Source organism: Myotis lucifugus, unplaced genomic scaffold, assembly GCF_000147115.1.
Source record: "Myotis lucifugus unplaced genomic scaffold, Myoluc2.0 scaffold_46, whole genome shotgun sequence".
NCBI lineage: Eukaryota > Metazoa > Chordata > Mammalia > Chiroptera > Vespertilionidae > Myotis > Myotis lucifugus.
Genome location: NW_005871094.1, coordinates 7,192,820 through 7,206,358, shown reverse-complemented (window position 1 = coordinate 7,206,358; position 13,539 = coordinate 7,192,820). Strand labels below are relative to the sequence as shown.

At 39.8% G+C, this 13,539-nt stretch overlaps 1 protein-coding gene and 1 pseudogene across 1 annotated transcript in view; one reads left to right on the top strand and one right to left on the bottom strand.

Annotated features, from left to right (window-relative positions):
- Nucleotides 1-13,539, top strand: part of AHCYL2 (adenosylhomocysteinase like 2) — a 168,399-nt gene that overhangs the window by 91,265 nt on the left and 63,595 nt on the right.
- On the bottom strand, nucleotides 1,063-2,250 carry LOC102435821 (annotated as a pseudogene).

Sequence of the window (13,539 nt, the reverse complement as noted above, 5' to 3'; positions counted from 1 at the left end):
TACATCACGATTCACAACAGTAGCAACATTACAGTTATGAAGTAGCAACAAAAATAATTTTATGGTTGGGTCACAGCATGAGGAACTGTATTTAAAGGGCCAGAAGGTTGAGAACCACTGCTCTAGGGAAAAGGGTATTGGTTTATACCCATGTATATGAAAGAGCCTGTAAAACTAGGGTGCAATAATTATTTAGCTTGTGGCTGGTGGATATGCTACCCTCATTTTTTATTGTACATGGATTGGGGGGGGGGGTGTAATGACAAAAGTCATCTTTTCCAAAAAGAATAATAACTAATACTTCTGGATATTTATTCTATAGATGTTCTCCACATGTGTGACCTATCATATATAGAATAATAGTCATTACTGTATTATCATGGTGATTTACAAATAGCAAAAGATAGGAAGTAATCTAAATGTCCATTGGAAGTGGACTAGCACATCTATAAAATAGAATAATGTGCTCTGGTGTCTGTGAGACAGAGGTGGTGTCTCTGTAAAACGTCTTCCTTCTCTGGACTTCCTTCTGCTTTGTATTGTGGATAAGGAAGAAAAGTAGATAAGAGAAAAGTGGATGTAATAACCTGTGAGTTGTAGTTCTATACTAAGAATTGCTTTGAACATTATTGACCATGACCTGCTACTGGCTGATTTCATAAATTATAATTATGAACTACTTATTTGACTTCCTTTTGCACACTTTGTCAGTTGTACATGTGATTATTGACACTGTTGCACAACCTAGTTTACTCGGAATCATTTACCCCAAATATATATGGTTCTCAACTGTGTTTACTTTTTATTGAGTTTATGTCACATGTATACTTTTGTTTCCCCACCATTTCTATTTGTCTGACCACCACTACGACTATGTCCTATCATAACATCCCATACCTACTTAAACCAAGCAAAGGGTGGGCTTCCATCTTTAAAAACAGTTTAGGCATTTTGGGCAACACATTCTTGGCAATGGAACCTGGACGTTTATCCGACATGCTAAGGAAAGTTCTCATTCTGAATTTAAAAAGGACAGCTGGAAATTTTAACAAAGTATCTAAACTATTTTCTTAAAGAGATTTCCTCTGCTTCCAGAGATCTTGATTAGCCTCCTGGTCAGTCATCTAGAAGCAATTCTTTACATAATTGATGAACTTGGCTTCCACTTTGGGAAAAGAGCCACCTTTTCTATATTTGCTTGCATTTTTGCTTTAAAGTCTTCTACAGAACTAGATCCTTTGGTGTTTTAGGAGTTTTTTTCCTGTTCCTTTTTTGTTTTAGGATTCTTGATCTTTTGATTTTGGAGTTGATGGTTTTGAGTCTTTTCCATTCTGGTTTGATTTTTGTGCATTTTTGGCTGGAGTATTTTGTACAGATTTCTTTACTGGAGCCTTTTCTTCAGCTTCTTCATCAAAAACATCATCTTGCCCTGGCCAGTGTTGCTCAGTTGGTTGGAGCGTCATCCTGTACACGAAAAGTCATGGGTTCGATTCACATGCCAGGGTCAGGGCTCAGTCCCCCATCGAGGTGCATATGGAGGCAACCAGACTATGTTTCTCTCTCTCTCTCTTTCTCTCCTTCCCTTCCTCCCTTCCTCTCTCCCTCTCCTTTCCCCTCTCCCCCGCCTTCTCTCTTTCTCTCTCTCTAAAATATTAATAAAAATATGTACTTAGGTAAGGATTAAAAAAAGAAAAGAAAAACAGCTTTCCTTTCCTACAATGGTTGCCATTACTTAGAATTTCTTTTTAAGTATCATCATCACCATCATCTTCATCAGCAGCAAGTTTTACATTTTTTCTGTGGAACCTTGCTACCACTTCCAGGGCAGAATGCTTCCCACATATACTTACGAGTTTCACATCCCCCTCCTCTTCATCTTCTGACTCGACATCTTCCTCCACAGCTACTAAGTGCTGTCCACCAACCACACTGAACCACACTTCAACCATAAGACCACAGGTGATGTTATTTCAAAGCCACCAAGGGAACCTGTTGGCTGTACAGACATTTTCAAAGTTGCTAGTGTTACTTTAATTGGACTGCCTTCTTAATTCATTGCCTCTGCTTCAAAAATGTGCGATTTATCCTTTGTACCAGCCTCTAAACTGACCATTCTTAAAGAGAATTGGTGCTCATTTTCATCATAAAAGTGATGATCTTTGTCAGCCTTCAGTTCATAACTGAAAAGACAGTTCTGAGGCCTCGGGAACTCATGTTCATGTCCATTGAATCTTCATGGGGTGATGACATGCACTTTGGTGGGAGAGAAGGTGGATGAAGATAAAGACTACTTGTTTGCAGAACAGAAACCCAGGACAGAATCACACCAGGATTAACTGCGTTTACTTTTGTCTATTGTTTTAAAAGGCCTAAGAGAGGATGGGGTTTTTTACCTACAAGGTAGTTTGGGGTTAATAGGAGTTCATTCAACAAACATGTGAGGATAAGGGCACTTCAGATAGAGTGCAAAGGTACCTAGATTTGGGTCTTTGCTCTGCCTCTCATTAGCTGTGATCTGGGATCAGTTACCTAACCTACCTGTACTTCCATTTTCTCAGATAAAATGGTGATGATAAAAGTACCTACCTCACAGGTTATTATAAAGATTCAATGAGATAATACATACCAAAACTACATAGTATTTGGAATGTAGAAAGTATTCAATAAACGTAGTTCTTTTTTCCTTGTTGTTCTTAGAGGCATGAAGATGTGAAGCACCATGACAATTTTGGAAACTCAAAGAGTTAGGTATAAGTAACATTTCTTCAAGATCCAAATCTAATATTTTCTCATTGAACCTTTCCAGATCCCACAAGCATTGAGCTGTGCTCCTGCAGCTCTTTGCTTGTTATTGTAATTTCTCTGGCTACTACTATGCCTTCAGTGGTAGAAGCTGTATATTTTCAACATATACCGAGTATCTCTATGTATCAGACATTATGCTAGGTAAACAGTACAGATAAGGTCTCTGCCCTCTTGAAGCTTAAATTCTAGAATGGGGAAACAAAAAAATAAGTGATTTCATATAGTGGTAAGTAATTGAAGAAAATAAAATAATGGGTTCAGAGTGTTGGGGGCAGGGCCAGACAGGATGATCAGGAAGGCCTTGAAGAGGTGTCATTTGAGTTGAGACCTGAAGGATGAACTCTTTGGATTGTGTGTAACACTTTTTAAAAAATATATATTTTGTTGATTTCAGAGAGGAAGGGAAAGGGAGAGAGAGAGAGAGAGAAACTTCAATGATTAGAGAGAATCATTGATCGGCTGCCTCCTGCACACCTCCTACTGGGGATCGAGCCCACAACCCCAGCATGTGCCCTTGATCATAATCTAACCCCCCTTCAGTCCTCAGGCCGACCCTCTATCCACTGAGCCAAACCAGCCAGGGCGTGTGTAACACTTTTCATACCTCAGCTCCAACCACTCAGAGTGTTGATTGTGTTCTTGGTCATTCCCTTCAGGTTACCTTAGAATGACAATTGCTGAATTTAGTTTGTACACACGTTGCATATTTATTTATGTTTGGCTGTAGCTCTTCTGCTTTCCCTCCCTCTCTCCACAAGAGTGAGCTCTTGAGCTGACTTTCCCCCCATAAGTTAGTGAATGAATTTATTTTCTTTTTTATTTAATTTTAAATGTTTTTTAAAATTAATTTTAGAGAGAAAGGGAGGGAGGGAGAGAGGGAGGGAGGGAGGGAGGGAGGGAGAGAGAGAGAGAGATGAGAGAGAAACATCGATGTGAGAGAGAAACATCAATCAATTGCCTCCTCATACACACCCTGACTGGGGACCAAAAATTTTGTCCTTAAGTCTGAAAATTTTGTCCTTAAGTCTCAAGTCCATTGAATTGAGGTCTGTGGCCTGGCCAGTATGGCTCGTTGGTTGGGCATCATCCCGGGCACCAAAAGGTTGCTAGTTCCATTCCCAATCAAGGCACATGCCTGGATTTCAGGCTCGATCCCCGGTAGGGGACATGCAGGAGGCAGCCAATCAATGTATGGCTTTCAGATCAATGTTTCTCTCCCACTCCCTTCCTCTCTCTAAAAATAATTTTTTTTCAATTGAGGTCCACAAAATCAAGGGTTTACTGTAATAGTAAATGAAGCCATGGATATGGGAAAGAGAATGTTTTGAGTGAAGAGGAAACAGATTAGAATCTTCAAGAGCTCCTATATTTAAGGGACCAGAAATGGGGGAGTGGGGAAGGAGCAACAAAGGAGACTAAGAATGAAGGTATTCTGGTGCGCAAAGAAAAGATGGATATAATGTTAGGAAAGCCAAGGGAAGAGAGTCTTTCAAGGAAAAGTTATTAATAGTGTCAAATTCCTGAGAAGTAAGCTAAGAAGTCTCCATTAGATTTAGCAACAAGGACATAGCAACTTTGGCATAAGTAGTGTCAGTGGATTGCAGAAGGCAGGCTGTAGTAGATTGAGGAGTGAATGGAAATAATAGAATTGAGGATATAGTGAGCTTAGGAAGCCACGGAGTTTCTCTCTGATGTAAGTACAGAGAGCAATAGCTGAAAGGGGAAGGTGGCACATATACTTGTTTTTTGGAGATGGGAGAAACCTGAACACATTCTGTGCTGATGGGAAGAAGTCAGTAGAGGGTGAGAGGTTGAAGAAACACCAGTGAGAGGGGATCATTGATAGAGACCAGTCCCTTAGAAGGTGAGAGAGAATTTGACCCAGAGCACTGGTTGGAGGGATTAGATTTCGGTGGTGTGTTAATCTACTCAGGCTGCCATAACAAACTACCACAGACTGGGTGGCTTAAATAACACTATGTGTTTTCTGGAGGCCAGAAGTATAAAGTCAGGAGCTATCAGGCTTCATTTCTGGTGAGCTCTCCCTATCTGGTTTATAGATGGCTGCCGTCTTCCTGTGTCCTCACATTGCCTTTTCTCTGTGTGCCACAGCGACAGAGTATTTTCTGGTGTCTCTTTGTCTTCTTTATGAAAATCCCATTTGATTAGGACTCCACCCTTAATGGCCTCATTAGCCATAATTACTTTCCTATAGGCCCTGTTTCTGAGTATAGTCACATTGGGAGTTAGGACTTTAATATACGAATTTGGGGTGATACCATTTAGTCCATAACAGAGGAGAAGAGAGAATCCCCTTCCATTAAAACAGGAGGGAGATAAAAGAAGATCGATATAGGTAAGGTTTTCTCTGTGAAAAAAGGAGTGCAAGCAATGTACTGAGTGTAAGGGATAGATGTTATAGTTGTGTATTTGAGAAGAGTAGAGAACATAGCAGCTGATATGGAGAAGGGGAAGAATGACTGAGGAGGGGAACATGGCAGAATTACTAGGTTGCGTTGACCTATCTGTGTACCAGGCTGGTTTTCAGCAGAGCAGCCCAAGCGCAGGCGTGACTGTTTGGTAGCGGTAGTCTTCCATGTGTAAATATCGCCTTCTAGAAATCTTCATTGTGTAAGATCTCTCTCAACCAGGGGTAGACTTATGTTAACACTACAGTGTCAGCATTGCTTTAAGAAGATTGAATTCTCTTCCACATTCTTTGTTACTGTTAGACTTGGCAGGAGATCTTGACTAGAGCATCTCTACCTAGTAGAATCGAGGTGATTTATGGACCTCACAAGGTATTTACTGCATCTGTAGGCACAAATTAGCTCGTAATCTTTAAAATCAGAGTAAATTTGTCTTGGAATTATTCAGAGCAAGTGATGAACAGCACAGCTGATTCCCATTATTCTCAGATTCTGTATTTACAAATTTGCCTACTCGCTAAAATTTACTTGTAACACCAATATCAATACTTGTAGTTGTTTCCGTAGTCACTCATGGCTGTGTGCAGAGTGGCAGGAATTTGAGTCACCTGGCATGTGTGTATTCCCTGCTGAGGTCAGACAAGGCAAGCTCTGCCTTCCTGTGTGGCTCTCATCCTCTCATCCAAGCGTCCTTTTCATAGTCTACTTAGTGCCACATTTTTTGCATTTTTGTGCTTTTTCTTGGTGATTTCACTGTTTGTTTGGCTTTGTTGTTGTTGTTTTAGTTTAACAGACATTTATTCCTTTAGTTGAACAACCTCTACACACAAAATAAATGGTTTGAGATTTTTGAGTGGGAAGGAAGTTAGGGCTTAAGAGATTTTGAGTTTGCCACATGTTTTCTGGAAATCATTTAACAAGCCTTTTAAGGCCGCTGATGGCCTTGGCCAAAGGGAAAGGACGGTGATTTCACTATTTAAAATGTCCCCCAGAGGTAGTGCTGAAGTGATGTCTAGTATTCCTAAGCACAAAAGAGGCTGTAATATGCTTTATAGAGAAAATGTGTGTGTTAGATAAGCTCCGTTTATTTAGTGCCTAAAATGTAAAAAAGACAGACAATACTAAGCACTGGCAAAGATAGGAAGTAACTGGAACTGACATTCTGCTGGTAGGAGTATAAATTAGTGCAAGTACTTTGGAAAATTGCTTGCTATTACCTAACTGAACATATGTATACCCTATAACCCAGCAGTGCCACTCCTAGATATATCCAACAGAAATATTTTTATTTTCCTATGGGTAAGACATACACAAGAATGTTCATAGCAACAATATTTTTATGGCCCCCAAACTGAAAACAACTTTCAACAGAATGTATTCAATAAATTATGAATATCCATGCAATGGGATGCTTTCCGGCAATAAAAATTAATGAACTACTGCTGCTAAATGCAACAAACTCGGGTAACTCTTAGAAACATATTGAGCTGAGGGGAAAACAGGTACTTAAGAGTGCATCTTTTATGATATTTACATCAGGTTCAAAAACAGGCAAAACTGAAAAACAAAAGACAGGCAAAACGGATCAGTTGAGGGTAATAACTGAGAGGGAGGTTCTAGGGTTCTGGTAATGTTGATTTGTTTTCAGAATTTTTCATTTATTGATTTTAGAGAGAGAGAAACATTGATTTGTTGTTTACTTATGCATTTGTTGGTTGATTCTTTTTAAAAAAAAAATTTGTATTGATTTTTAGAGAGAGAGGAAAGGTGAGACAGAGAGAGAGAGAGAAACATCGATGGGCTGCCTCCCGCATGCCCCCTACCTGGGATCAAGCCTGCAACCTGGGCATGTGTCCTGACAGGGAATCGAACCAGCAACCTTTTTGTACATGGGAAAACTGCCCAGCCAACTAAGCCATATTGGCTAGGGCTCATTGGTTGATTCTTGTATGTGCGCTGAGTGGCGATCGAACCCGCAACCTTGGTATTTCGGAGATGAAGCTAGGGCTGGTGCTGTTAATGTTCTGTTTCCTTATCTGGGTAAGTGGTTACGTAGGTGTGCTGACTTTTGAAATTCTATCCAATTGTAACTTTTTTATTGGTGTACTTTTTTTTATAGGTAAGTTATATTTCGATGAAAAGTTTATTTTAATAAAAGAACATAGTAAGAAGTCCACATTCTACATTTATTTAATGGCATTATGCTTCATTATTTTACCCTATACTGTCCAGTCCTTCCCCCCTAACCTCCGACCTGTGGTAAAACTGAGGGCCCTTAATGTAAATTCTCTCTCACTCTTATTCTGGTTGTTTTAAAGTTCAAAAAGAAGTTTCCAAGTTTAAGCTTGATCTTTCTTTGAGGACAGTTTTACCTATAGGTGCTCACTGTGCAGCAAACTGAACTCTGACCTAAGTGGAGCTCTATTAGCTGTCTCAGGGAAATTGAGGGTTTAAGTCCACACTCCACTCCCAGATTCCAGAGGACTTAACAGGGAGTGGAAAAAGCAGCTGACTTGGTACCTGCTTTAGTGTACTGTAGTCTCTGTATTGCTTAATTATTGTTTTTTTAAAATATATTTTTATTGATTTCAGAGAGGAAGGGAGAGGGAGAGAAATAGAAACATCAGTTATGAGAGAGAATCATTGATTGGCTGTCTCCTGCACACTCCACACTGGTGATGGAGCCCACAACCTGGGCATATGTCCTGACCGGGAATCAAACTGTGACCTCCTGGCTCATAGGTCGATGCTCAACCACTGAGCCATGCCGGCTGGGTTGTATTGCTTAATTGTTTACCTGAGAAACTGATTGTATTAGTGAGTGGCAAGGATGTACATTTAGCTATACTAAGCAGACTTTTGTTAATAGTGATATTTCTATTTATGGCTTTGTTAGTTCTTACTCTAAAGAGAGTGGAAGGGAGGAAGGGGGAGAGCAGAGAGAGAGAGAGAGAGAGAGACATTGATGTGAGAGAGAGTCATTGATTGGTTGCCTTCCGCAGGTGCCCCTATTTGGGCTGGGGAACCTGTAACTGAGGTACGAGGTACATGCCCTTGACCAGGAATAGAACCCTTGACTCTTCTGTCCATGGGCCAATACTCTAACCACTGAACCAAGCCGGCCAGGGCAAGCTAGCTGTTTTTAAGTCATTTTTTCATTCAGCTCATATTCATTGGTTGTTTACTATGTATTAGGCACTTGGAATACAGGAATAAGACATATAATCTCTGCCCTCAAATAGCTTGCAGTTCTAGTGTGGAAACAGGCAAGTGATCAATTATAGTGTCAAAACTGATACCAGTATGTGCTATGATAGAGATCAATCTTGATGATTACTCAATAACTCATAGAATTGATTCTTAACCTAGACCAGGAGCTGGAAATGTGTACCTACGAAAGTTAAGCTAAGGTACATTTTGAGAGAGAGAGAGAGAGAGAGAGAAACTGCGTGTGTGTTTCAGAGTGAGGATGTGGGGGAATTCAGAGAGTGAAGGCTTAGGAAGTATGTAGATGGTAAGTCATGAATTTTCATGCTAAGGAGTTTGGATTTTGTTTTGAAGATGGTGGGGAGCTGTTGAGCAAGGAAGTGATGTGATCCAGATTTGGAAATGATTGTGCTGATGATAATCACATAAAAAGAAGTTAAATCAATAAACTGAAGTAGGCTTTTACAAGGATGGAATTATCTAGGCCCTTGTCAAAGTGTAGTCCAAGAAGTATTGCTATTATTTTGAAAGCTGTTAAAACTATAATCTTGGGACCTATTCCATACTTACTAAATCAAAATCAGCATTTTAACAAGATCTCCAAATAATTTGTAGGCACATTCAAGTTTAAGAAGCATTGATTTAGATGGATATTATGATGGTTAGACTTTAGACAGCTGGTGTGAAGAAAAGACAGGTTGAAGAGATGTTATGGAGTACAAGTTCTCAATCCCTCTCCTCACAAGTATATACCAGGTGCCCCTACTCATCCTTTACCTTTCAGCTTAAGTGGAGCTTCTCTGATGCCACACTCCCAAGGCACATGATTGCCATATACTCCCATAGCACCCTGTACTTACCTTATCACTTCCTCATACTTTCCTTGTAATTCCTTATTTAATTGCCTGTGTTTCTCCCTAGACTCCATAAGTTCTGTGAGGTCAGAGACTGTCTTTCTATGCTGCCCAGCACATGATAGGCTCCCAATAAATATTTGTGGTTTGATTGAACGAACTCACCATGTATAAGAAGAGAAGATGGATTTGGGTGTGTTGGGGGATGTACCCGTTATATTTATTAATAGTAATGGTAAATTTTAAATAGCACTGACATGTTCCAGGCACTGGTCTACGTGCTTTATATGTATTAATTTATTTGATCCTCTCAGCAATCCTATAAGGGTAGATATTCTTTTTTTAATTTTTTGTTAATGTAGTTGTATTATTTACATTATTAAAATATATTAAATATTTTTATTTTTTTCAATTAGAGTTTGCATTCAGTATTATTTTGTATTAATTTCAGGTGCACAGAATGGTGGTTAGAGAATAATATACTTTACAAAGTGTTCCCCCCAAAGAGGTAGATAATCCTAATATCCTCTTTATAGATGAGAAAACAGGCACAAGGAGGATAAGTAATTCGCCTCAGGTTATATAGTAAGTGGTAAGTCAAGATTCAAACTATATAATCTGGTACTACTCTGCTACGTCTGGTTTTGGACAAAATAGCTTCCTGGCACTATGCTAAGGGTTTCTATGTATTTCTATGTGTCATTTAATCTTTATAACATCAATGTGAGGAAGATATCATTATCTTATTTTACATTTAAGGACACAGAGGCTCAAAAAGTTATATAGCGTAATATATGGTGACGGAAGATTTAACTTTGGGTGGTGGGCACACAGTGCAATACAAAGATCTTGTAGCATATAAATCTATACCTGAAACCTATATGATCCTGTTAACCAATGTCACCCCAATACATTTAAGAAAAAAAGTTACATAGTTTACTTAAAGACACACAGCTAGTAAGTGATGGAGCACTTAAAACCCAAGCCTTTAACCCCAAGGCTATCCAACTCTAAACCCTGTAGTCTTTACCAGAAATGGTGATGCCTACATGTGGAGTCTAAAGTACCCGTGGGATATGAAACTTAAGATCATTGAGGAACTGACAGGATGCCTAACATTTAGGGGAGGTAGGGGGAAGACTTAATTCCAGTTGCTCTGGTAGCATTAGCTTTTCAAATTTGAAGAGGAAAGGGAGACTTGAGGCCTAGCAATTCCAACCAGCCTCCTCATGCCCAGGTGGAACTTTGAACTCCGGAGGTTAAGAACCTTAGCCTCTACAGTAAGCTGTAACTTGGGTGACTAAGGAATAGTTATTGCTTTTTCTTATGGCCTCAGAGAAACCAGATGGATTAGGAATGTTGAATGTCAGAACTGGAAGGAACCAGTTCTGATCTTCCCCAGTCCACTCTTACTCACTCCCCCTCATTTTATAGTAAGGAAACTGAAGAAGAGGGGAATTAGGTGACTTGCCAACGTTTCATAAAACCATTAGCAACAAGCCAGGAACAGAGGACGGGACACATTCTTGTGTTCTTTGCCCTGTGCCTGATGACTCTCTAGGTTGAAGATTTATCACTTCTTGTTTAAAACTGTTCTGCAATTATACTTATTTCTTTACCACTGCCTGTTTCTTCTTGACTTTGATCCCTGGAAATATTAACTTCTTGTCCTTTCCCCTCCAGCTCGAAGCACATACTCCCTGGCAAGTCTGGCTTGCCTTCACTAATAATGATACTGTTATCAATATACCACTGGTAGGAACACACTGGCACATAGAAAATTGTTCTTCTTGGAATGAAAATGTGATTCTTTTGAGCTGTACACACATTGGTTAATTTTTATAAAGCAGAAGACTGCAGGAGTGGGTGCAGTTTGTGTAACTTTTTTTGAAGTTGCAAACTCCTCACCTAAATGTTAAGGATGATTATGATAGATAATCATGTGCCGTGGTGTCACCCCTCCCCTTGTACCTTCTAAGGTACATTATGGTAAAATGAAATTAGACTGGAAACAAGATTATAGCTAGCACTTATACCTATACATTATGCCTTATACAGTCCTGCTCAGTTAATAGACCTTTAGTTCTATAACAGCTACTGTTTTTACTTTTGTTTCAGCATGTGAAGACTGCACAGCATGGCAGCAAAGAGCTGCCATTTAGTTTTGTTACAGAAAGGTATAGTGAGGCTGCAGTTTTCAAATTAAGTCTATTTTAGTTAAAACCTACACTTAAACAAAACAAAACTATATCACAACTAAAATGACATTTAGGCCCTGGCTGGTGTGGCTCAGTTGGTTGGGTGTCATCCTGTGCACCGAGAGGTTGCCAGTTTGATTCCTGGGCAGGGCACATGCTTGGGTTGTGGGCTCAATCCCCAGTAAATCCCCGGGGTGTGCAGGAGGCAGCTGATCAATGTTACCCTCTCACTTCGATGTTTCTCTCCCTCTCCTCTCCTCTCTCTAAAATCAATAATAAAATCATATTTGAAATGACATTTAGTTTAGTTTGCCAAAGTGATATATATTTTATCTTTTTTTAATGTATTTTATTGATTTTTTTACAGAGAGGAAGGGAGAGGGATAGAGTTAGAAACATCGATGAGAGAGAAACATCGACCAGCTGCCTCCTGCACATCTCCCACTGGGGATGTGCCCGCAACCAAGGTACATGCCCTTGACTGGAATCAAACCTGGGACCTTTCAGTCTGCCGACACTCTATCCACTGAGCCAAACTGGTCAGGGCGATATATATTTTATATTTATTGTTTAAAGTAAATACAGATGTCTGCTTTGTGGGGGTTTTTTCCCCCCTTATTGACCCCCTCCTTTCGGCACCCACCCCTCACAAGCTTTTGCCACACTATTGTCTGTGTCCATGGGCTATGCATGTATGCATATAAATTCTCTGGTTAATCCTCCCACCCAACCCACCCCTACCTTCCCTCTGAAATTCATCAGACTGTTCATGGTTCTATGTATCTGGATCTATTTTGTTCATCAGTTTATTTTGTTCACTAGATTCCACATGCGAGTGACATCATGTGATACTTGTCTTTCTCTGACTGGCTTATTTTGCTTAGCATAATACTCTCTAGGTCTATCCATGCTGCTGCAGATGGTAAGATTTCTTTCTTTTTACCACCGTGTGGTATTCCATTGTGTAAATGTAACCACAGTTTTTTTATCCACTCATCTGCTGATGGGCACTTTGTCTGTTTCCAAATCTTAGCTATTATAAATTGCACTGCTGTGAACATAGTGCTGCATATATCCTTTCTGATTAGTGTTTCAGGTTTCTTAGGATATATTCCTAGAAGTAAGATCACTGGGTCACATGGGAGTTCCATTTTTAATTTTTTGAGGAAACTGCATACTGTTTGCCACAGTGGCTGCACCAGTCTGCATTCCCACCAGCAGTGTACGAGGGTTCCCTTTTCTCCACATCCTCACCAGCACTTGTCTTTTGTTGATGATAGCCTTTCTGATAGGTATGAGGTGATACCTCATTGTTGTTTTAATTTGCATCTCTTGAATAATTAGTGACTTTGAGCATGAGCATTTTTTCGTATGTCCCTTGGCCTTCTGTATATCCACTTTGGAGAAGTCTCTATTTAGGTCCTTTGCCCATATTTTAAAATATATATATTTATTCAGAGAGGAAGGGAGAGAGAGATATAAACATCAATGATGAGAGAGAATCATTGACTGGCTACTTCCTGTCCCCCCCCCCCCCTACTGGGGATCAAGCCCACAACCTGGGCATGTGCCCTTGACTGAAATCGACCTGGGACCCTTCAATCCGCAGGCTGATGCTCTATCCACTGAACCAAACCAGCTAGGGCCCCAATTTTAAATTGGATTGTCTGTCTTCCTTTGGTTAAGTTGTATGAGTTCCTGATAGAGTTTGGAAATTAACCCCTTATCAGAGGTGTCATTGACAAATATGTTCTCCCATACAAGAGAGTGGGCTCTCTTTTCACTTTGTTGATGGTTTCTTTTGCTGTGCAGAAGCTTTTTATTTTGATGTAGTCCCATTTGTTTATTTTCTCTCTAGTTTCCTTTGCCCTAGGAGATGTATCGGTAAACATAATTGCTATGAGAGATGTCTGAGATTTTGCTGCCTATGGATTCTTCTAGATTTTTATGGGTTTCACAGCTGACATTAGGTCTTTTATCCACTTTGAGTTTATTCTGGGATGGAATGAGGCTAGTTCATTTTTCGATGATCTGTCCAGTTTCCCA